The sequence below is a fragment of the Staurois parvus genome, unplaced genomic scaffold, assembly GCF_062004578.1.
Source record: "Staurois parvus isolate SC_StPar_1 unplaced genomic scaffold, SC_StPar_1.0 ptg000120l, whole genome shotgun sequence".
Classification (NCBI taxonomy): Eukaryota; Metazoa; Chordata; class Amphibia; order Anura; family Ranidae; genus Staurois; species Staurois parvus.
The window spans coordinates 7,126,796-7,153,325 of record NW_028317916.1 but is presented as its reverse complement, the minus strand read 5'-3'; the positions used below and the strand labels follow the sequence as shown (position 1 = coordinate 7,153,325).

At 41.1% G+C, this 26,530-nt stretch overlaps 1 protein-coding gene across 6 annotated transcripts in view; it reads left to right on the top strand.

The window, feature by feature from the left end:
* CADPS2 (calcium dependent secretion activator 2) overlaps nt 1–26,530 on the top strand; it is a 694,049-nt gene that overhangs the window by 664,333 nt on the left and 3,186 nt on the right. The gene's annotated exons all lie outside the window — the stretch shown is intronic.

Below are 26,530 nucleotides of genomic sequence, written 5' to 3'. Positions count from 1 at the left end.
GGTTGGTCCTGAGGAAGGCCCAGGAAGGCTTGTAACATAAAAAGACAGGCATCATGAAGTGACCAAGCACACAGTAGTACTGGCCTACTCATGCCTAATTCACAGTAATGCACCATTAATGCATTTTTAACACATACAAATGGCAGATAAGAGCTATGATCAGTGTATGGTTGCTAGAAATGAAGAAAAAAAGGCAAAGGCAATAAAACTGCTAGAACTCTAAAGAATATTTTGGTTGTAGGATTTTCGACTTCTAAATATCCAGGAACCCATTTCATTGAAAATGCATGTTTGTTAAAATAGTTCATTGTGAATCCAGCCTTTGTCTGTTTTATGTAAATAGCACTCTATGTTGCCCTTTTTAAAACAATTGAGTTAGGCCAGCCATGCATGGAGAGATTTTCTTTCCTGCAACCACCTCGATTCCCCCATTAACAAAGTCAGTGTTGATGGGGAATTTTCCCATGGAGCTTTTGTGTTCTTCTGGCACGCAATAATTGCATGTAAAATCTGAGAGGCTGGTTAATTGATCAATCAACTTGGGCACATTCAACCTGCCCAAACATGGTTCGAATCTTGGCCAGTTCAGGAGGAATTCAAAATGTCTATGGCAGTCTTTAGTCGCTAAACAAATATTTGACCAAAAGTCACTAGTCCTCCTTCTCAGTCAAGCCAGCATGGAAAACAAGCTTTGCAATGATGGTCCTTTTTTCCACCTAATCTAGACCTGCTGCCAGATTCAGTGCCTTTTTTGTATGACCCTTCCCTGTCCTGCTGGACCCTGAACTATGTCTACTAGGTGTTACTCAAGGTTTATTCCTAATCTGGTATCAGATTTCGCAACCTTTACATTTAGAAGGTCCTTTTCCTGGCTATTATATTTCACCAGACACTGGTGTTTAGAATGTATTATACCTGTACATTTTGTTGATTATTTATATTTTCCCTTATTTTGCTTTACTTTTACGGTGCTTGATGCACAGCATAAACCACCTGAATTTCTACTTTATTGTAAGAGCATTAAAAGCAACCTGCTATTGCGTTTCTGCCTCAAAGGGCAAAGTTGCATAAGACAAACCGTTGTATGCACACGCAGGTGTCCTTTTATGAAACCGAGATCAGCGGTGATCCTGAGGATCGGTGCTGATCTCCAATAATTAGTGGTTTAGGAAACAGATGATCAGCAGAGAACATGCTGATCATCTCAGCACACAGACTGCCAGTGTATGAAGGAGCGATGTCATCCCTTCACTGGTGATCTGTGTTCTCCCTTCAGATTCTCCAGCCCGGAGCTGGAGAATCGGAGGAACCGCAAACGAAGTAGCGATAATTTACCTCTGCTTAGTAAATGGTGTTTGACTGATCTCTTACTGTAATCTCGCGAGATTATAGTAAAAGCAGCCGTTTTCCAGCGTTCAGGGCATTTGTAGATCGCTTCTCCCTTCATTCGGAGAAGTGATCTACACCGCTTCATAAAAAGGCATTCAGAGGAGAACTCTCTCCTCTGAGAATGCCAGAGAACTGATCAGCGGTCATTTACCACTGCTTGATAAAAGGACACCTCAGTGTGCACGTCTTACTCAGTGTTCTTAATGTGGTTAAAAGTCCTTGAGTCTATGAAAAGTAGAATCTATATAAAATGGTAGAAAGTGGATTGGCGTAAAGATCCAAAGGTCCCCTGCAGCTCCTGATGAAAGATCTGGAATGGATCCCCTCAGTCATATATGTAAAGAACCATAGCAATTGGGCACGGGAGTTAGTAGTTCAATGTGGCAACACTTTTTTAGACATAGCTTTAATACTCTCCATGTAGAAGGAACAGAAGGAAAACACTCAGAAAAGGTGTCAATAAATATATCCCAATTATGGAAAAAATAGCTAGAGTATATCTGATAAAGTGTTGCCACATTAATCTTTCTAATTCCTGCACCCTGTTGCTGTGCTTCTTTACTTATACTACTTACTAAAACTGGAGAGTGCAAAATCTGGTGCAGCTGTGCATGGCAGCCAAACATCTTCTAACCTCCGCTTGTTCAATGAAGCTTTGACAAAAAAACTAGAAGCTGATCAGTTTCTGTGCAGAGCTGCACCAGATTTTGCACTCTCCAGTTTTAGTAAATCAACCCTATGGACTTTTAACCACATTAGGATCGCAAGAAGGCTGTGTACACTGGGTGTGCATACAATTTGTTTGCAGTTTTCTACATAATTGGGATATATTTGGTTGCACCTTTTCTGTGTGTTTTTCATGTGTTTTTTGCACATGTAGAATATTAAATCTATGTCTAATAAAGTGTTGCCACATTAATCCTATTAACTCCTGGGCCCTGCTGCTGTGCTTCTTTGCACAAGACATAGACCACAATATAAAAGAAACTGCCTGCTATGGGTGGAAACAATCCTGATTGCTCACATACATGCACCAATCAGACGAGAAATAATGCATAAATAAAAACAATAAAAATAACAAGATTTAGTTTGCTGTCAACAAATTACAGGCCATGTGATGGAGATCAATAAGTGGCAAAAGTAAATTACTTGGGAAATAAGTTTTTGTCCCACCTACAGTTAAGACCCAGTGGAGCTCTGTATGTAAATGGAAAATTCACTGTGCTTTTTTCCCCCAAAAGCCTTCTATGGACATCTCCTCCGTGCACCCTTTCCACACCATGAAGTACAAAAAAGAATTTGTGCCTTTCTGCACAGCCTTAAAGTGCCTGGAAACAATGGACGGCTTAGACAAGGTCGTACTGTACCTTGACTACCACAATAGAACTCCCCGATCCCAGTGTGGAGATGTTGCTTAGTATATTACAGATACTGTGCATTACGCTATGTACAGAAAATCACATAAATAATATTATAACCCACAATTATTTAAATTATTTATATGAAATTTCTTGCCTGAAAGCCTTAAGAAATATCTTTTGTTTTCTTACGATACTGACAGTACCTGCTAAAAGATACACTCTGGGGTTTTTTAAGCTGGAACTTCCTGTCACTTGTTTGTAAGTGACATCTTGTCTCCCAATGGCTCCCATAGATCTGATCGCCTGAGTGTCTCCCACTGAGTGCAGGATGGGGACAAGGGAGATGCAGGCACCCAGGGTGCCGACACTTCCACTGAATGATCTCCCTGCAACTAAGAGGCAGAGCCACCTACAATGTGCAGGGAGGCACTATAGAAGAAGAGGGGTGAAAGTGAGATGTGGATGTAGGATACAGAGGTAAGCAGCTATGGAAGAAGGCTGAACTCTGCATTCTGTGTGTAGCGCACCCCTGAACTCTGTACTCTGTATGCAGCATACCCCTGTGCACTCTGTGTGTAACCCCATGGAAATCTGCACTCCTGGTATTTAATGCCCCTTCAAGACTCTCTCACCATTAATGAATTTGCTCTGGTTATTATACAGCATAAAAAAATTGACAAGATAGATCCCATTGTTCGAGCCATGCAGGTGACCAACCCTATGTCCTTTCTTCAATAACGCATGTATTCATGGATCTGCTTCCAAAATAGGGAGGTTTTTCTTAATAATGTTAGTCAGTTCAGATATATATATATATATATATATATATATATATAATTTATTTAGAATATGTAGTAGCAACTTCAAAGTTTCCACTTCGTCCTATCTGCAGGTGGGACATAAACTTATTTCTCAAGTGATTTATGGTTCCCAATTATTATTATTATATATCATATGGACTGTCATTTATTTGACAGCAAAGTATGCTGCGCTAATAACTCTGTTCAATAGTACAAACAAAATTTAAAATGTGTAACAAGTAGTGAATAATTCAAACATAACTATGTGAAAACCATAAGTGCACAAATGTGATTAATAGTCTTGTGATAATACCATTACTCCAGTGTCAATAAATCAGCAATGTACATATACAACACGGGGTCTTTTTAAGACAGGAAGAGCCTGTCTCTCCACCGGTAATAGTACTCAACACCACTGATTATATTTTTTGCCAATGCTCTGAGAGACATAAAGGAAACAATATAGTGCTCTCTGTAATACAAACGTTTATTGACAAATTAAAATAGCACTGACATATAGCAATATTTCTGACTCTTTTTCAGTAAAAGAACAGTCCCCTGAACAGGATCATCCTTTACCTTACGCCTTTCTTATTACCAATATTGATAATGACAAAACGCATAGGGAGGAGCTAAGGGATGACTCTGTTGAGGGGGCTGTTCCTAAGCTGAAACAGAGTCAGAAATCTATGTAGCCACTAACGAGCCTGCAGTACCGCTCAGTGTGCAATCTCCTTATCACAGTGACAGAAAGCAGGAGAGAATGGTTTTCATGTACATGCATATTTAATTTATTGTTACCTTTATGGCTCTTGGAGCTATGGAAAAGAATATGATCCATGGTGTAGGGGTACTAATAGTGGTGGAGAGACAGCTTCATCCTTGCTTTAAAAGGATAGATGCTTAGGAGCTTTTTATTTTAAGTTCAGTACTATAAGGTGAGAGAGTGCCCACAGGGGTGGTGCTGGTCAGTGCCAGGACAAGGTCATTAGAGCCCAGGGCAAACATGCCCCTCCCCTCCAAGATGCATGAGCATTATGTACCAGCAAAAATCCCCTCCCCCCATAAAAATTGCATGCTCACCCCCTAAGCATAAATTCCTGCTCCTCACAGTACAAATCTGCCCCCCTGCTGAAATCCCCCCTCTCCTCACAAATCTTTGCCCCCCCAGCTCTCCCCATATGCCCCGTGACAACCCCCCCCCCCCCAAAAAAAATAAATTCTCCCTCCTAGCACAAATCCTCTGACCCTCAAATTTCCCTTCCAAGCACAAATCCTCTGACCCTCAAATTTCCCTTCCAAGCACAAATCCTCTTCCCCACACTTCAAATCCCCCCTCCCAGCACAAATAATGCCCCTCTCCCAACCTCCCCATCCTAGCACAAATTCTCACATGATACCACAGTGCCCAGGGCAGCTGGCCCTCCTGCCCACCCCTTGTCCCAGCCCTGGTGTTAATTTAGCAGAAAATAGTACATATTGGTTTTTCATCACATGTTGAAGATTGGAAGTATTGCTAATTGTGGACAGTGTTGGAGTATATCATGTGTTGTATATGTTATAGTTACATAGTTTGGCTGAAAAAATACTAAAGTCCATCCAGTCCAACCATATAAAAAAAGTTACATTCCTATACCCACAGTTGATCCAGAGGAAGGCAAAAAAACCATCAAAACATGATCCAATTTGCTCCTGCAGGGGAAATAATTCCTTCCTGATCCCCCGAGAGGCAATCGGATATTCCCTGGATCAACTTTACCTATAAATGTTAGTATCCAGTTATATTATGTGTATCTAGGGAAGAATCTAGGCCTTTTTTAAAGCAGCTGGGCTGGCCAGAACCAATTCTTGAGGGAGTCTATTCCACTTTTTCACAGCTCTTACTGTGAAGAAACCTTTCCGTATTTGGAGATTAAATCTCTTTTCCTCCAGACATAAAGAGTGACCCCTATGTGTGGGGAACTGTTTCAAACACTTTTGCAAAATCCAAGTATACCACGTCCACCACCACCCCTCTGTCCGAGGTGTTGCTCACCTCCTCATAAAAGGAAATCAGATTTGTTTGACAACTTCTGTCTTTTATGAATCCATGCTATCTGTTGCTTAAAATTTCTTTTCCAGCAAGAACTCATCTATGTGGTCTTTTATTAAACTCTCCAGTATCTTAACAACTATAGATGTTAAACTAACAGGTCTATAATTAAGTAAAGATTTTGACCCCTTTTTAAATATAGGCCTTATGCCAATCCAGTAGTACTATGGCAGTCATTAAAGAGTCCCTAAAAATTAGAAACAATGGTATTGAAATGACAGAGCTCAATTCTTTAAGGACCTGTGGGTGTATGCCATCCAGTCCAGGTCCACCTTTTATTCACCTTTATTCTATCTAAATATTTTTGGATCATATCAATTGTGAGCCCATGTGGATCATCTGGAGCTGTGTCAATACCATGCCCATTATGGACAAGAGCTCCCCCATACTCCTTAGTATACACAGAGCTGAAGAAGGTATTTAATAAATTTGCCTTCTCTTTGTCCCCAGTCACCCACTCTAGATTATTTTGTAAAGGGCCTACCTGCTCGGACCGGACCTTTTTACTATTAATATATTTAAGAATTTTTGTGGGTTTGTCTTGCTATTTTTTGCAATCTGTCATTAGTTTTCAATTTTTGTGACCTTGATTTCTTTTTACATTCTGTTATATTCTTTGTAACGTTTAAATGCTGATAGCGTTCATTTTTATATTTAATAAAATATTAAACATAATCACTGATGTATGGACAGTTATGCTTGATTTATTCACTACTTGTTACAAGTTTTACACTTGATATTTGTACTATTGAGCAGACATACTTTGTATGCAACATATAGGTGTTTATTCTTGTATAGGATTATTCTTTTTATGCTTGCTGCTCATACTATAGTGTGCCCAAAAGTTTGTTTTTCACACCTATTTGACAGCCTACATTTTGTGAATTCTATCAGTTTTTTGTTTTTATTCATGCATTACACATTATCTGATCACTACATTTATGTGCTCAGTCAGGATTGTTTCCACCCATAGCAAGCAGTTTATTTTATATTGAGGTCTATGTCCTAGCTACGATGAAGACCCTTAGAGGCAGAAACCAGTTAAAAGATTGCTTTCTGTGCTGTTGAAATAAAGTTAAGATTCAGAGGATTATGCTGTGCTGGATACTTGCTTTGTTTACACCTTAAATTACAACCTGCGCTCCAAAAAATATTTGGTGGTGCAATTTCTAGCAAAATGGATTGTTACTAAGCATTAACTGACAAACATTTGTACATGCCACATGTTTATAGAGTAACTCCAGCTTTATGGAGATCTACTTCAAGTTAACTACTAGTGGTGAGCTCAAGGTTGGCTTCGAACACAAGTTCAGCTCAAACCTTAGCTGTTCAGCATTTAAACACCTAAACATCTACCCGGAGGGTGGGAGCAAAACGCCATGTATAATAGCGGTATTAATACTGCTATTATATATGACAGCTTCCCACTACCAATGGTTGTTAGGGAAGATGGTGGGTGCAGGCACCATCAAGTCCTTCACACCTAGGAATGTCAACAGCCCCATTCACTTACAGAGCTGGGAATCTCTGGTCATATAAGCAAAGAGACAGGATCCAAGTGACATAATTCACCATATATGATCCTGTAAATATATAGTCATCCATATATAGTCAATTACATCACCAGGAGACCCCACCACCTAGTATATCATAGTATATGTCATCCTCTGGACTTTCCACATGGTGGGTGACAACTGAACAAGCTATGGTTTATAAAAAAGGAACTTTTTGGGGATTTATATTTTTTATGGAGCATTTGTCAAATGTTTGGTAGATCTTTATTTTTAAGTTACATTACTGTTTGTGAATGAGTAGCCTATTATCTACCACATACTCATTCACATGGGAGATTATCTGGAAGTCCGGTATCAGGGTGCCCCTTATTGTTAAAGGAACATTCTAGATTCTGATAAGCCCCCTACCTGCAGACCCTCACAACCACTAGGCAAATGTTGGGAAGAGTCCCCATGTCCTCATCAACAATGATCCCTTATGTTGAGGGCACGTTGGCCTCCCCCCCCCCCCCCCTTTCCTGGCCAGCCAACCAGTTTTTTTTTTGTGAGGTACTCTTTAAAATCCATACCAGACTCAGGGCCTGGTAATACCATTAATGCACAGGAACGTGCTTTGTGATTCGCATGCAAGCCGGGTGCCATGCGATTTCAGCCCATTAATTTGAATAGGCTGAAATCCTGCTGGACCACATCAACAGTAGTGCATGCAGTACTTTTCAAAACTTCTGAATGTTCCAGTGAGCACTGTTGGGGCCATAATCTGAAAGTGGAAAGAACATCATTTTAAAACAAACGGCCAAGTCCAGGTGCTTGTCACAAAATGTCTGACAGAAGAGTGAAAAACTTATCGGAAGAGTTGTATAAAGAGCCAAAGACCACTTCTGGAGAGCTTCAGAAAGACCTGGAATCAGAAGGTACAATTGTTTCAAAGAAAAGTAATGCACTCAACAGCCATGGCCGGTATGCACGCTCAAAACAAAAGACTCCATTGCTGAAGAAAAAGCATGTTAACGCATTTAAAGTTTGCTGAACAACAGTTAGACAAGCCTTTGAAATACTGGGGGAATATGGTCTGGTCACATGAGACCAAAACTGAACTCTATGGATGCCATAATACACATCATGTTTGGGGGTAAAATGGCACTGCACATCACCCTAAAAAAAAACATACCATCAGTGAAGGAGGTGGGAACATTGTCATGCTGCACGGCTGTTTTTCAGCATACGGTACTGGCAAACTTAATTTCATTGAAGAAAGGATGAATGGGAAAAATGTACCAAGATATTCTTGATAAAAATCTGTTGCCATCTACCAAGAGGATGAAGATGAAACGAGGGTGGACATTTCAGCAAGAAACAAACATTTTTATTTTCAAAATTTTTGCTCTTTTTTTTGTTAATAGCGCAAAAAATAAAACACATAGCGGCGAGTACATATCACCAAAAGAAAGCTCTATTTGTGTGAAAAAAATTATAAAAATGTAATATGGGTACAATATTGCATGACTGCGCAATTGTCACTCAAAATGCGACAGCGCTGAAAGCTGAAAATTGGCCTGGGCAGAAAGGGGGTATAAGTGCCCGGTAAGCAAGTGGTTAAACAATGTTTGGGTTTTTTTTAACACAACGTTGGTTATGTGAAGATCCTGTTAGTAACAGCACTTCCTGTTTCAAGCTGAAAGTGCAAGGTCATTGCTTCTCAACTGGTAGCATTGTTGCCAGCTTCATGTCATTGTTGGCTGTTGGGCTTGCTATAAGGTCTATCAGATAGGCAGCCCAATGGCCAACTGAAGAAGTTTTCCATTGGGTTGCCTTTCTGATAGGCAGTGCTGATGCCAAAGCTGACAATGCTGATGCCAAAGTTAAGGCAGTGGCTTACCATTACCAGCTAGTCATTCAGAGCCTCTCTGAAGTCTTAAGGAATGCTGCAAAGTTATGAAGCAACACAGTAAGGTTAAACGTACACAGTTTGGTAATTCACCTGACTTGGCTGTTTAGGCTTGGTGATTTCAACTTAAAAAAAAAATCAGCATCTGAATTTTTTTAGCATCCATAACTTTTATTCATACATCCCAAGTTACACAAGAATTTGTCTATGAACTAAGACCATAAATCTATATTGTATATGTATCATAAGATAATTAAAGCAGAACTTTACCCATAACGTGATAAAAAAATGTTATTTAGTAAGAAACATATATTCAACATTAATAATTATGCTACCAAAATTAGTGTGTGCTGTAAATTGCCTCCAGCATTATTCCTCTTTCTTTTTGGTGGAGGCTGCCATTTTGCTGAAATCCAGAGCCCCTGAGCAGCAGTAAATCTTTAGGCTCTTGGCTGATCGGCCTCTACATTTTTGGCACAATCCTGAAAAATTGAGAGCAACTGAGCATGTGCAGAGCAGGGTGAGACAGTGTATTCCTGGATTTTAAATAGTATAGGCATTTATTTTTAATGTTTTACATACTGTAGCTATACCTGCAAAAGGGGCCAGCCTAAAGTGATCTAGCAGGACTTCATTTTCTGACTAAAGGTCCACTTTAAGTTTGCACAGCAGGGCATATAGAATTAAAACTTTATCAATCCATCCAATATTCAGTGTGAATGTATAATGTCTAATAGAATGTTGTACCACATACTGAACAATATATTATCATACACCCAAAGGAGCACTGCTTTTAACCACTTCCCGACCGGCCGTTGCATATAAACGGCCGGACGGTGGCACTGCAGGGTTGGGTGGCCGTTTATAAACGGCCTCCCCGCACCCTGCTTGTGCGCACTCCCTGGGAGCACACAGCACCGCGATCCGGTGCCCGCTGTGTCCTCCGAACACAGTGAAACACCGATTGTCGGACGTGACCTCTGTACGAGGTCCCGATCATGTGATCACTGATTGGCCAATCAGTGATCACATGCAAAGTAGTAAGCAAGATGTCACTTGTGACATCATTGCTTACTACGTGTGAAATCTGTGAATGATCACAGAGGTCACATGGTACAAGGCTATTCACAACAGCCTTGTACCATGTGACAAGCTGTGACCAATCACAGCTCACTCATTACTTCTCAATGAGTGCAAGAATGCACACAGAGAGAAAGAGAAATGATTGCTTTTACATCCTATATGGGTGTAAAAGCAATCAGTGTAAAAAAAAAAACAAATCTTCATCACCCCACACAAGTAGTACAGTGTCACCATGGTGATACTGTACTGCTAGGGTGACAGTATGTAAAAAAAAAATAATAATAATATAAAAAAATAAAATAAAAATGTAAAAAAAAATATTTAACAATTATAATTTTTGGTTATAAACTAATTTGGATTTTTTTTTTACTAAAAAGATAACGGAATAAATTTTGGCAAAGATTTATGATGAAATATTATTTATTTGCAAAATGTAAAAAAAAAAAAAAACACTTTTTTTCAAAATTTTTTGACTTTTTCATTTACATAGCAAAAAAAATAAAAATCCCAGCGGTGAATAAATACCACCAAAATAAATCTTTATCTGTCTAAAAAAATGGTAAAAAATTCAATTGGGTACAGTGTTGCATGACCGCGCAATTGTCATTCAAAGTGTGATAGCGTTGAAAGCTGAAAATTGCCCTGGTCAGGAAGGGGGTAAAAGTGTCCGGACTGGAAGTGGTTAATAATCATTCCATTGATTAATACAAATTTCAGGATTCATTTCTAAACAGCAGTTGAGTGGTTATTACCATCATCCAATGATGACCCTCATAAAGCAAGTGGCACCAGATAAAGAGAGCAGCAGCATGTCCAAATAGATATTCTAATAAGTATGTTCCACTTGATGCCCATCTGTGGAATACAGTGTCCAAGAACACACTATGGGAGCCTGAAAATTCTCTTTTTTTTAACTATCGGTAACACTATTTTCTTTTGCTAAATGCATAGATCACAACCTTATGGTATCATTGTTGAACGTCCATAAATTGCATCAGAATCTTCACTTCTATATACATACTCCCACTCATAACTCATAGTCTATGTCCCTCTTGGGGGGGGGGGGGGTCACGGTAGGTGTATGCAGGTGCCTAACTGGTTTTGAAGGCTACACATATCTTATATATGCCATATCTTAGCTGAAATATATTTGGTACTAAAGGTTATATTGCATGATAGTTCTAGTAGTTTATTGAATTTAATTATTGGTAACTGTAGTAATGGCTCCAAGTAAAAAAAAAAGTATAGAAATTGCACATCAACCAACTTCCCTAGTTTTCCCTCCCCACTGCATCTTTGAATAGATGCTCCTCTTATTATTATTATTTTATTATTATTTTTTTAATAAAGAGAGGCCTGCCAACATGAATTACTGCACCTGCCCTGCACAATTAGCAACCATGACAATCAATTAACATTTTAAAATGTTTCCAAAGGTTTTTTTTTTTTTCCTTTTGGGGTCCCTCACTGGTGCTCCAGGCTCCTCCTCTTCTCAGTTCACCACACCTGCAGGCTCAATCCCAAATTCATCTACTGACACACACAGTATGGCTCAGATCCACTCCCTGCTCTCTGCTCACAGGATTTGATTGATGGCAGCAGGAGCCAATGGCTCCCGCTGCTGCCTCTGTGAGCAGAGAGGGAAGAGAGAGCTGCTGCAGACAGGCACAGCACTGGATCGAGATAGGACTCCGATTACTGGGATATTTTTACTTCAATGTAGAGAACACATTAAGGTAAACATGTTGAGCCTTTAGAACCACTAACTAGAAGCTATAACTGGCAAAATTCTCCCCTGTCCATCTCTTTTATGCAGTTTTAGGCTGCCCCTTGAGGCAGCATAACACTCCTCTGGAAATGTAGACTTGCAACTCTCAGGATATTTAATAATGTCATTGATGTTGACATCAGCACAGAATTGTACATTTCTCATGCAAAATATCATTGATGCCAAGAATGAAAAACTTCAAGTGCATGAGCAGTGCATTCCCATTTGTCGGTACTGCTAGATCCAGGAGACTAGGTTTCTTTAGAAAAAGAATATGAACCCATGCAAAAAAGCAGTATACTTTGAAAGTTTACTGAGGGCCCATTTACATGTGCGTTACTATGTTAGGTGTATCTCCTGAAGATATGCAGGTGGAAACGCTTTGGGAGGGGCCTTAAGTGCTGACGTCATGCAGCCATATCCATGCTTGGAGCAACGGCCATCTTAGTAAGTCGGCCGTTGTTTTCTTATTTCCACATGGTTTTATGGTCTGATTTTAACTATTTGACCTGTTTATTTGGTCTGTCACCATTTAATGCCATCTACTTCCTTCTCTAAGCACTCACTTTTATGTTCAGTTTGGTATAGAAAATTATGTGTTTTGCCTTGAAGTATGTTGGGGAAAAAAATTCCTTGGATACATTTCTGGTTTGTGAAATTTTCCATAAAAGATGATTAGATCCATGCCACAAAACTGGCACTGACAGGAGAGAATCACAAATCACCGCACACACAATGTAAATGGGCCTTTAATAGAAATCACCTGGTGGGTGAAGTTATGCTTTCATTTTCTGGGGTATGTAGGTGGCAGTTCCCCTTTGAAGCAAAAATCATATACTTGAGCCTTTCCTGATAGAACTGGAATACAATACATAGAAATGGAAAGAGCATGTCCATGTAGAACTGGAAGTGCAAATACGTACGTTCTTAAATACAAAAGGTAATGCATTAAAACACTGATCTGCTAGACATTGGATATATTTAATGCTCACATAAATCATAGACCCTGGAAATATGAAAGCTACACTATATTGCTAAAAGTATTGGGACACCTCTCCAAATCATTGGATTCAGGTGTTCCAATCACCTCCATGGCCACAGCTGTATAATATCAAGCACCTAGGCATGCAGACTGCTTCTACAAACATTTGTGAAAGAATGGGTTGCTCTCAGGAGCTCAGTGAATTCAAGCGTGGTACCGTGATAGGTTGCCACCTGTGCAATAAGTCCATCCGTGAAATTTCCTTGCTACCAAATATTCCACGGTCAACTGTAAGTGGTATTTTAACATAGTGAAGCAACTGGAAACAACAGCAACTCAGCCACAATGTGGTAGGCCAAGTAAAATGACAGCGGGGTCAGCTCAAGCTGAAGTGCGCAGAAGTCATCAACTGTCTGCAATAGCTAAAGATCTCAGAACTTCCTGTGGCCTTCAGATTAACACAACAGTGTGTAGAGAGCTTTGTGGAATGGGTTACCATGGCCGAGCAGCTGCATCTAAGCCTTACATCACAAAGTGCAATGCAAAGCGTTGGATGCAGTGGTGTAAAGCAATGCCACCTCTGGACTCTAGAGCAGTGGAGACCTGTTCTCTGGAGCGGAAAATCACACTTCTTTAGCAATCCGATAGACGTGTCCGGGTTTGGCGGTTGCCAGGAGAATGGTACTTGCCTGACTGCATTGTGCCAAGTGTAAAGTTTGGTGGAGGAGAGGTTTTGGTGTGAGGTTGCTTTTCAGAGGTTGGGCTTGGCCACCTAGTTCCAGTGAAGGGAACTCTTAAGGCGTCAGCATACCAAGACATTTTAGACAATTTCATGCTCCCAACTTTGTGGGAACAGTTTGGGGATGGCCCCTTCCTCTTCCAACATGACTGTGCACCAGTGCACAAAACAAGGTTCATAAAGATATGGGCGAGCGAGTTTGGAGTGGAGGAACTTGACTGGCCTGCACAGAGTCCTGACCTCAACCCGACAGAACACCTTTGAATGAGCTAGAGCGGAGACTGCAAGCCAGGCCTTCTCAGCCAACACCAGTGCTAAGCTCACAAATGCGCTTCTAGAAGAATAGTCAAACATTCCCATTGACACACTCCTAAACCTTCCCAGAAGAGTTGAAGCTTTTATAGCTGCAAAGGGTGGGCCAACTCAATATTGAACCCTACGGAGCAAGACTGGGATGCCATTAAAGTTTATGTGCATGTAAAGGCAGGCATCTCAATACTTCTGGCAATATAATGTATCAGCAGATGGAAGTTTTGGTTTTCTTTTAATCAAAAACAAAAATAAAATTAAATGCTACTGAAAAGTTTTCGCAGAGGTCAACATTTACTTTAACTGTGAAAATGTATAAATAGGAAATAGAAATGACAGCAAAATGTTCTGTTCATTTATAAACTAAAGATACAGGTTTTTTGTTTTATCATACTGAGAAAACACCTGTGTATAGTCTCTCGTTCCAAATTTCTGAACAATAGGATTTTCTGTAGGATTTGCTTTCACACATATATTTAAAGTTCAGAGTAATAATTTAAAAAGTATGTAAAAAGCCAGCCATTTAGAAAAAAAAAAAATAACATCTTTAAAGAAAAACTTTTGAGCATAAAGAGCATTTTTAATAAATAGAAATAATTACCTGTTTTTTTCATTATTATTATACAGTATTTATAAAGCGCCAATAGTTCGCTCAGCGCTGTACATTACAAAGGGGGACAGAACATGTGACAGAACAATACCAATATAATGTGATACACGAGGGGTTCGAGGGCCCTGCTCTTTCGAGCTTACAATCTAGGAGGGAGGGGGTGGTGGCACAGGAGGAGATAGCTGTGGGGGATGGAGTGGTAGGAAGAGTGGAGGAGGTCGGCAAGTTAGCAGGGGGTGGGGTAGGCTTCCCTGAAGAGATGGGTTTTCAGGGTGCGCCTAAATGAGAGGAGAGTAGGTGATAATCTGATGGGTTGGGGCAGGGAGTTCCAGAGGATGGGTGACACCCTGGAGAAATCCTGGAGGCGGGCATGGGAGGAGGAGACCAGGGAACTAGAGATAAGGAGGTCTTGTGAGGAGCGGAGTGTGCGTGCTGGGCGGTACTTGGATATTAGGTCAGTGATGTAGTTCGGGGCAGTATGGTGGACAGCTTTGTACGTCAGCGTTAGGATTTTGAATTTGATCCGTTGCGCAATCGGAAGCCAGTGGAGGGATTGGCAGAGGGGGGTGGCGGAGACAGAGCGGTTGGAAAGGTGAATGAGTCTGGCAGCCGTATTCAGGATCGACTGAAGCGGGGATAGCCAGCGGCGAGGCAGGCCAGTGAGGAGGGAGTTGCATGAATGGAATCTCAGCCTTTTCTGTGTCCGTGGGCAGTTTCCTAATAAAAAACTAGGAGAGCATGCTTCAGAATTCCTAAAGATGTTAGACTATATCAGTGGACATGTGCCTGGTAACATCAATAAAAAGCTCAGGGGACTGATTGACACCTGGAGAGAACTCAACTCGATTAAACGCCAGTATACTTTTTACTTTCATCCCCACAAAACATTCTCAAGAATAGACCACATCTTCATGACTGCTAGTTCCTCTCCTTGGCTAGTGGGTTCCGAAATCATTCCCATACCCTGGTCGGACCACAGCGCGGTACTTGCATCCATTGCCTCTTTGGCACCCTCACCTCCTGACTCCTCCTGGGTCATTAATGATAACCTGCTAGCTCACCCTTCGCATTGCTCAGATATTGAAACTGCTCTTAAAGACTACCTATCTTTAAATAAGGCCCCAGATAGCTCCCCCCTCCTTCTTTGGGAAGCGCATAAACCGGTGTTGCATGGGTTCTGCATTAGCAAAGCATCCTTTCTAAACAAAGAGAAAAGACAGCAACGCTACCACCTTGAACAGGCTTATAACCAATCTCATCAAGCCTTCCAGGCGACCCCCTCCCCTGCTAACCGAAAAGCCCTACAGCAGTCAAGATTAGCTCTTGACCTTCTCCTTACGGACCAGGCGGAACTATCGCTATGCAGATTCCGTCATAAATATTATACAAAAGCTAATAAACCTGGCTCCATAGACTTGATCAGATTACCAAGCCTATCCGATTACGCATCTCTCCTGGCAACTTCACTAGCAATCCGGAACACATCCTACAAGTCTTCCACATACATCTCTCACAACTCTATTCTCCCTCTACAGCGTTCGACTCATCTCATGCTGACACTCTTTTAGCGCCCCCTCCCTACTGAAACTATCAGATCACCAGCTATCAGCCCTAGAGCAATTGATTACCCCAACTGAAACTTTAAACGCTATTAAAAATCTAAAGTTGCGCAAACACCCAGGCCCAGATGGCTTCTCTGCAACCTATTATAAACAATTTGCCCATCTCCTCTCGCCTATCCTTACAAATGCCTTCAATGCAATCCTATCAGGCCGCACCTTCAACCCCGAAACAGTAACAGCCAACATTTCTATGATCCCGAAACCAAATTCTGATGACACACAATGGTCCAACTATAGGCCAATCTCCCTCCTCAATATACAGTTGCAAGAAAAAGTATGTGAACCCCTTGGGAGTACGTGGAGTTTTGCATGAAATGGGCATAAAATGTGCTCTGAACGTCATCTAAGTCACAACAATAGAAGAACACAGTCTGCTGAACATAATACTACACAAACATTAGATGTTGCCATGGTTTACTTGCACATAACATGTAAACATTCACAGTGCAGGGAGGAAAAAGTATGTGAGGCCCTAGCTTAATGACTTCTCCCAGAGCTAATTGGAGCCAGGAGTGAGCCAACCTTGACTCCAATCAGTGTGATGATATTGGATGTGTTGCTGACAGCTGTCCTGCCCTTAAAAAACACACACCTGTTTTGGGTTTACTGGTTTCAAGAAGCACTGTCGGATGTGAACCATGCCTCGCAGAAAAGAGCTCTCAGAAGACCTACGATCAAGAATTGTTGACTTGCATGAAGCTGGAAAGGGTTACAAAAGTATCTCCAAAAGCCTTGATGTTCATGTGTCCACGGTAAGACAGACTGTCTACAAATGGAGAAAGATTAGCACTGTTGCTACTCTCCCTAGGCGTGGTCATTCTGTAAAAATGACTGCAAGAGCACAGCGCAGAATGCTGCATGAGGTAAAGAAGAATCCCAGAGTGTCAGTTTAAGACCTACAGAAATCTCTGGCACATGCTAACATTTTTGTTGACACATCTACAATCAGGAAAACATTAAACAAGAATGGAGTACATGGGAGGACACCACGGAGGAAGCCATTGCTGTCCAAAGAGAATATTGCAGCACGTTTGAAGTTTAAAAAAGAGCACCTGGATGTTCCACAGCACTACTGGCAAAATATACTGTGGACAGATGAAACCAAGATTGAGTTGTTTGGGAAGAACACACAACACTATGTGTGGAGAAAAAAAGGCACCGCACACCAACATCAAAACCTCATCCCCACTGTAAAACATGGCGGAGGGAGCATCATGGTTTGGGGCTGCTTTGCTGCCTCAGGGCCTGGACGGATTGTTGTCATTGATGGGAAAATGAATTCCAGAGTTTATCAAGACATTTTGCAGTAAAAAGTACGACCATCTGTCCGCCAACTGAAGCTCTGCAGAGGATGGGTGATGCAACAGGACAATGACCCAAAGCATACAAGTAATTCAACAAAACAATGGCTGCAACAGCACAGAATACGCCTTCTGGAGTGGCCCAGTCAGAGTCCTGACCTCAACCCGATTGAAATGCTGTGGCATGACCTTAAGAGAGCGATTCACACCAGACATCCCCAGAATATTGCTACACTGAAACAGTTTTGTGAAGAGGAGTGGTCCAAAATGACTCCAGATCGTTGTGCAGGTCTGATCTGCAACTACAGGAAACGTTTGGTTGAGGTTATTGCTGCCAAAGGAGGGTCAACCAGTTATTAAGTCCAAAGGTTCACATACTTTTTCCTCCCTGCACTGTGAATGTTTACATGTTATATGCAATTAAACCATGGCAACATCTAATGTTTGTGTAGTATTATGTTCAGCAGACTGTGTTCTTCTATTGTTGTGACTTAGATGACGGTCAGAGCACATTTTATGCCCAATTCATGCAAAACTCCACGTAATCCCAAGGGGTTCACATACTTTTTCTTGCAACTGTAGATATCAAGCTGCTAGCAAAAATTCTGTCTACTCGCCTCAACTCAAACATAGGATCCCTAATACATAATGACCAGGTGGGCTTCATCCCCACACGACAAGCTGGAGATAACGTCAGACGCAAAACCCTTCTAGCACATATAGCTCGAACTCGTAATATTCTGACCTGCTTCCTATCCTTAGACATCAGAAAAGCTTTTGACACAGTATTGTGACCATACTTACACTATATTCTATGCCATTGGGGCTTTGGCCCCCACTTCCTAACATGGATCTTTTCCTTATACCGCGAACCCTCAGCCAGAATTAGATACCTGGGACACCGATCAGCCCAGTTCCCAATCTCCTGTGGAACCCGTCAAGGTTGCCCTCTATTGCCCCTACTTTTAGTCCTGGCCATAGAACCATTGGCCCTCCTGATAAGAGCTAATCCAGATGTCCATGGAATAGAGATAGGTGGTTCCCACCACAAACTGTGCCTTTTTGGCTCCTCGAAGGGTTTGGCTCCATTTCTGGCCTTCACATTAACCCTTTAGAAACCAATAGTACTTAACATATCCCTTCCTCCCTGAGATCTGTCCCACCTGAAATAGATTCTTCCATTCTCCTGGTCACAGCTTTCTATCCCTTTCCTCGGTATAAAGCTGACCTCCAATCTATTGGATCTATATGCAGCTAACTATGCACCCATGCTAACCCATCTCATAACCCTCATGACCAAATGGTCCTCTCTACCCCTGGCCTGGCTGGGTAAAATATCTGTCGTTAAGATGTCAGTACTCCCCAAAATCCTGTATTTATTCAGAGTTCTCCCAATCCCAGTACCCGCACACTACCTCCGCATTCTACAGCGTCGTATATTCACCTATGTCTGGGGCCCTACTCGCCCCCGCATATCCCGCTCAACCTTTTACCAATCTAAGCTTAGAGGTGGCCTTGGCCTCCCAGACATTAGCAAATACTACCAGGCAGCGCACCTTGCACAACTCCCTAAGTACCATGCAACCCACGAAACTCCCCAATGAGTTGTCCTTGAATCCATAGAATGTGACCCCCTTTCTACAGCTAACCTTTTAAGTCTCCGACCCGTAGACCATCACTCAATATCAAACCCTATCACTTCCCACTACATGTCACTATGGGATAAACTGAAATCCCGCTATCTCTTACAATCACCACATATTCCGTTGCTGTCATACCTCCAAAATCTGGCTTTCCCTCCTGCTTGGTCATCACCACTCTCTTTCAGACAGTGGACCTCTGCCAATCTTCTCCGGGCCCACCACTTCCTGATCAGGAATAAATTCAAATCCTTTGCTTCATTGCGTGAGACACATGGCCTACCAGCCTCAGAAATATTCAGATACCTGCAACTACAACACTTTTACGCTCCATACACTATAACAGCCTGCCCGGCCATCTCTATGTCTCCCTTTGAACGATCATGTCACAAAGACCCGCACAGGTGAGGCCTCATCTCATGTCTATACTCCCTCCTCACAGCCCCTGATACAGCGCCCTCCCCCTCCCATATGTCTGCAGATGGGAGATGGACCTTGGTCGCCAAATGGACTCCTCGGATTGGGATCTTATATGGTCTAATATCAAATCATGATCACAAAATATAGCAGCCCTGGAAACTAACTATAAAGTCTTAACTCACTGGTACCTGGTCACAGCGAGAATTGCCAAATACACTCCAAACTACTCCCCTGACTGTTTTAGAGGTTGTGCGATGGCAGGTACACACTTCTACATCTGCTGGACATTCCCGATAACCCAAACCTTTTGGGCTGGCATTTTCAGCATCTTGTCTAGACTTAGCGCTAAAACACTCAAGCCTGACCCGATCACAGCCCTCCTTAACCAATGCCCCCCTGGCATCACTAAACCACAATTCAAACTTTTCTTGCAGGTAACTACGGCAGCTAAACAGATCATAGCCAAATCCTGGAAATCTCCCTCTCTAAGCATCATAGCAGTACATAACAAGGTTACACATCCACTATGCTATGATCCACGCTAAAGTGGAAGCCAGAATACTGGACACTGTCCCCAAATTCCTGAATATATGGAAACCATGGGTAAAATGCTTCCTCCCGTCAAACGTTGACGACTTGATATTCCCGTACACTATGTGCTGCCTCGATACCAGGTCGACCTACATTGGATTAAATCTTAAGCATCACTTTATAACTCTTGGAGTCACTTACCTCCCTCCGCCATCCCCATTCAGATCCCCCTATTAGTACCCTTCTCTCTTACCCTTAACACACCATCCCCATTGGGAAACATGGTGGTGGCAGCATCATGTTGTGGGGATGATTTTCTTCAGCAGGGACAGGGAAGCTGGTCAGAGTTGATGAGAAGATGGATGGAGTCAAATACAGGGCAATCTTAAAAGAAAACCTGTTTGAGTCTGCAAAAGACTTGAGACTGGGGCAGAGGTTCACCTTACAGCAGGACAATGACCCTAAACATACAGCCAGAACTACAATGAAATGGGTAAAAGCATATTCATGTGTTAGAATGGCCCAGTCAAAGTCCAGACCTTGAGTATCTGTGGCTATTTTGCAAAGAATAATGGGCAAAAATGTCACTCTCTAGATGTGCAAGCTGGTACAGACATATCCAAAAAAGACTTGCAGCTGTATTTGCAGTGAAAGGTTGTTCTACAAAGTATTGACTCAGGGGGGGCTGAATACAAATGCATGCCACACTTTTCAGATATTTGTAACAAATTTTGAAAACCATTCATCATTTTCCTCCACTTCAGTTGTGTTAAAAAATAATAATAGCAGTCAGACATCACTAACCTGATCAATCACTGTTTTTGGTAGAAATTATATTTCTACATGGCAAATAATGTACTAGCAGGTGTAGTAGAGTAATAGAAATCCAACAGACCCAACAGTCATGACATGCATGCTGCTGATTCTGTGTAATTGAATCACTAATTGAAAGGGGCATGTTCAAAATAATCGCAGTGTGGAGTTCTATTAGTGAGGTCATTCATTCTTTGAAAAACAGGTGACAGTTATTGCCCTTATTTAAGGAAGGAAGGCAGCAAATGTTGTACATGCTGGTTACTGTGCATTTCTCTCTGAAATTCTGAGGAAAATGGGTCGTTCCAGGCATTGTTCAGAAGAACAGCATACCTTGATTAAAAAGTTGATTGGAGAGGGGAAAACATAGAAAGAAGTGCAGAAAATGATAGGCTGCTCAGCTAAAATGATCGCAAATGCTTTAAAATGGCAACCAAAACCTGAAAGACGTGGAAGAAAGCGAAAAACTACCATTCGAATGGATAGAAGTATAGCCAAAATGGCAAGGACTCAGCCAACAATCAGCTCCAGGAAGATCAAAGAAGGTCTAAAGTTACCTGTGAGTACTGTTACAACTACAAGACGCCTATGTGAAGCCAAGCTATCTGCAAGAATCCCCCGCAAAGTCCCACTGTTGAAAAAAAGACGTGCTGAAGAGGTTACAATTTGTCAAAGAGCACATTGACTGGCCTAAAGAGAAATGGCTCAACATTCTGTGGACTGATGAAAGTAAGATTGTTCTTTTTGGGTCTAGTGGCCGGAGACAGTTTGTCAGACGACCCCCAAACACTGAATTCAAGCCACAGTACACGGTGAAGACAGTGAAGCATGGTTGCGCAAGCATCATGATATGGGGATGTTTCTCATACTACGGTGTTGGGCCTATTTATTGCATACCAGGGATCATGGATCAGTTTGAATACATCAGAATACTTGAAGAGGTCATGCTGCCTAATGCTGAAGAGGAAATGCCCTTGAAATGGGTGTTCCAACAAGACGACCCCAAACACACCAGTAAATGTGCAACATCTTGGTTCCAGACCAACAAGATTGACGTTATGGAGTGGCCAGCCCAATCCCCAGATCTTAATCCAATAGAAAACTTGTGGGGTGACATCAAAAATGCAGTTTCTGAGGCAAAACCGAGAAATATAGAAGAACTGTGGAATGTAGTCCAATCATCCTGGGCTGGAATACTTGTTCACAGGTGCCAGAAGTTGGTTGATTCCACGCAACACAGATGTACAGCAGTTCTCAGAAACAGTGCTTATACAACTAAATATTAATTAAGTGATTCAAAGGAAAGCAAAATCTTCAAACATTTTTCAGTTTATATAGTGAATGTTTGAGTTTGTAAAGAAGAATACAAACACTGCTATTTTTTGAACTGTCCAATATTCACTTTTCTTCAATTTCTTTAGAGGAACAACACAAATTTGATATATTTTTCTTCATATTTTGATTTTGAATCGAATGTGTAGTGTTCCCAATGCATTTGTGTGTATGGAAATAAAAGCTAGTAGGATTTTGAACTTTATTCACTTTTTTCAACACACTGCTACTATTTTGAACACAACTGTGTGTGTGTGTATATATATATATATATATATATATATATATATATATATATATATATACATATACATTTTTTTTTCTGTCTTACTGCTGGAACTCCAGCAGACAGATCTCCCAAAGTCCTTTCTGTGATGGACTAAGATTATATCCGTAAAAACAGAAGTGTCATTCCATCAAAGATCAAAAAAATAATAGTTTTTAGGCATGTGAAAAAGCAGTAAAGTAAGGATGCTTTACAAAATAATGAAAGAAAGTTTTTTTTAAAAAAAATTAACATCCTACAAAGTGCATAAACATATAAAACCTAAAACAAAACCATATTTAGTGTGTTCACCCTTTGCTTTTAAAATGTCATAAATTTCCCCAGGGTACACTTGTACACAGTTAAGGATTTTGCTGGTATATAGTCCAGTGCCTGATTAAACAATTTAACCAAACAGGTGGTAATGATTTACATGATAAAATGGAGATTAAAACACAATAGAATCAGATGTGTAAGAAGAATGAGAATGGGTGAGGAAATGCCATTTTCTGCTAGCAAGGTCACTAAAGACCTTCAATGTAAAAGAAAAAATCATACACAATGATAAGACTGAGTGCGGCAACAAGATACAGGTTGCATTACCAAGGTCCTTCACAGGCATACATTTTAAGGAATACAGATGTATACATATATGCTATCTAATTTCTTCTGAAAGAGACATCATGTTAACTTTCCTTCACAATTAGAAATTGTTCAGTGGCACCATCGTATCAAACTTGGCAAAAACCAGGATACTGGTACTCCCAACAGTGAAGCATGGTGGAGGTTTCTTGAAGATGTGGAGTTGCTTTTCTGCACATGGAGCTAGGGATTTGGTCAGCATTAATAGTCTCCTCAATGCTTAAAAGTACAGGCAGATATTATCCAACATGAGATACCATCAGGAAGGTGGGTGATTGAGCCCAGATTAATGCTACTGTAAGACAATGACCACAAACATACAGCCAAAATCATAATGAACTATGTTCACTGAAAAAACAACATGGAGTCCTGAAAGAGATGGTAAGCCCCCACAAAGAGCCCTGATCTCAACATTGCCAAGTCTTTCTGGGAGTACATGAAGAGACCAAAGCAACTCGGACAGCCCAGATCATCAGAAGAACTCTGGACAGTTCTCCTAAATGTTTAGAACAACCTACCTGCCAAGTTCCATAAAACTATGTGCAAGTGTACCTAGAAGATTTGATACTTTGCTTTGAAGGCAAAGGGCCGACACACCGAATATTGATTTTAATTGTGTATTTTTTTGTTTATGCTCTTAGTGAGCTGTTTATTGATAATTAAAAATTGTCTTTTGCATTCATTTTTTAAAGCATCCTCATTTTCCGTCATTTTTTCACAAGTGCCTAAAACCTTTGCACAGTACTGTATATTCCTTCTTGCTCAAAAACAATTAGCATTTTTAATGTATTTGATAAACAGTTCCACAATCATGACATTTTTGTTTTAATATGTAAAATTTGTACATGTAATAATGTTACTGTCAATAAACAAGACATAGTATTATGACATCATATCTCTAGTTGTGTCTATTATTCATACGCTGTGAGTACTGATTGAAAAAATAAATAAAGCGGTTATTTATAGGCTATATATACCACTTCTATGATTTAGAATGTCATGTGCTAATATGTCCTTCAGAGTGTATTTCTGACCTATTATAAAGTCATAATAAAAGAAGAAAAATATATTGCAGTGGAGAACCTCGTACAAGGTGCAGGATACAGCATGTTTGTGCCTGTTTTTCTTTACTAGAACATATGGAGAACCTACTCAAGTTTGTAAATCAGTAGCTGTTGACTGAAATTTCAACCATGTCAAGAGTGTAGCAATCTCCCAGATCTCCAGGGCAGCTGTGAAGAACTCTCAGGTGAATTAACCATGCTCCACTCCATCTAAAATGAAGGTCCTGAATTGTGGAAGCTGTTCCCAAAAATATCAAGCATAGGAAAAAGGACTAGTCACCAATATTTCATGTGGTCTCTCTAGGGCTGATCTTTTCCCCATTATTAACTTACCATGCCTTGTTCTGCACAGTGTCTCCATTTAGGGGAAGTCATCCTGATGGAAGCAGGGCTTACTTCCTCACTTCAGAGATGTCCTGCTGATGCCCTGTCATCTGATAACTGGTTGGGTAATAATGAATCAGCAGAAGAGATGGAGGAAGCACAGATCCAATGAATAAATGACACATAAGCTTCATTGCTTGCACTGCTGGTCCTGAGATACAGCTTTCTCCCCAGTACGTCCTCAGGAGAACAACAAACAGCACAGTAATGACATCACCAAATCTCACTCCACATCTCATGAAACTAGCAATCGGAGGCAGCAATTCCTTTGATTCATGCTGCAGATGTACCATATTATGTTTAAAGCACAGGAGTGCCTAGGCAAAAGAACTACAGTTGTGGCCAAAATTATTCAACCCCCACTGAAATTGAGTGTTTTGGCCAGTTTGACATTGCTTTTGATCATTCAGTCATCTTGCTTACATTTACATTAAAGAGGCACTTGTAGGTCAGACAAATATAACATAACAGTTATAATGAAATAACCACAAATGTCTTTTCTGTGCTCACAGCATTATCAGTTTTATTCAACCCCCAAGTGACATTCAATCTTAGTACTTAGTACAGCATCCTTTTACAGTTATAACAGCTTTTAAACGTGAAGCATAGCTTGACACAAGTGTCTTGCAGCGATCTACGGGTATCTTCGCCCATTCTTCATGGGCAAAGGCCTCCAGTTCAGTCACATTCTTAGGCTTGCGCACTGCAACTGCTTTCTTTAAGTCCCACCAGAGGTTCTCAATCGGATTTAAGTCTGGTGACTGCGATGGCCACTCCAAAATGTTCCAGCCTTTCCTCTGCAACCATGCTCTAGTGGACTTGGAGGTATGCTTGGGATCATTGTCCTGTTGAAAGGTCCAACGTCTCCCAAGCCTCAGGTGTGTGACGGACTGCATCACGTTTCCATCCAATATCTCCTGGTACTGAAGAGAATTCATGGTACCTTGCACACGCTGAAGCTTCCCTGTACCTGCAGAAGCAAAACAGCCCCAAAGCATGATTGACCCTCCACCATGCTTCACAGTAGGCAAGGTGTTCTTTTCATCATAGGCCTTGTTCTTCCTCCTCCAAACATAGCGTTGATCCATGGGCCCAAACAGTTCTAATTTTGTTTCATCAGTCCACAGAACACTATCCCACAACTTTTGTGGTTTGTCCACATGGCTTTTGGCATACTGCAGTCGACTCTTCTTATTCTTTGGAGACAGCAAGGGGGTACGCCTGGGAGTTCTGGCACGGAGGCCTTCATTACGCAGTGTGCGTCTTATTGTCTGGGCTGAAACTTCTGTACCCACATCTGACAAATCTTTTCTCAGTTCCTCAGCAGTCACACGGGGACTTCTCTCCACTCTACGCTTCAGGTAGCGCACAGCAGTCGAAGTCAGCATCTTCTTTCTGCCACGACCAGGTAGCGTTTCAACAGTGCCCTTTGCCTTGAATTTGCGAATGATGCTTCCTAAGGTGTCTCTTGGTATGTTTAACATCTTTGCAATCTTCTTATAGCCATTGCCCTTCCTGTGAAGAGAAATCACCTCTTCTCTTGTCTTCCTGGACCATTCTCTTGCCTTCACCATGTTTGTAACCACACCAGTAAATGTCTAGAAGGAGCTGAGTATCACAGTCATTTTAAAGCTGCCTAATTGGTGCTTATTATGCTTGATTGCTGCTCGGTGACATCCACAGGTGTTTTCAATACCTGATGGAAAGCACCTGTATGAACCTCTGTTCTTCAGAGTGGTAGTCTTTAAGGGGTTGAATAATTGTGGCAATGAAGAAACCACATAAGAACCATTTACTACTGTATTACATAAACAATTGATGTCATTTTAGTTGCATTTGGGTAGTTACAACGTCCTTGTAGGATTTGATTCTGAATACAATTCCAAATGTACACTATAGTCCCTAAACCCCTTTACAGCATTGGGGGTTGAATAATTTTGGCCACAACTGTACATTTCAGAGGAATTAAAGACAAAAGGAA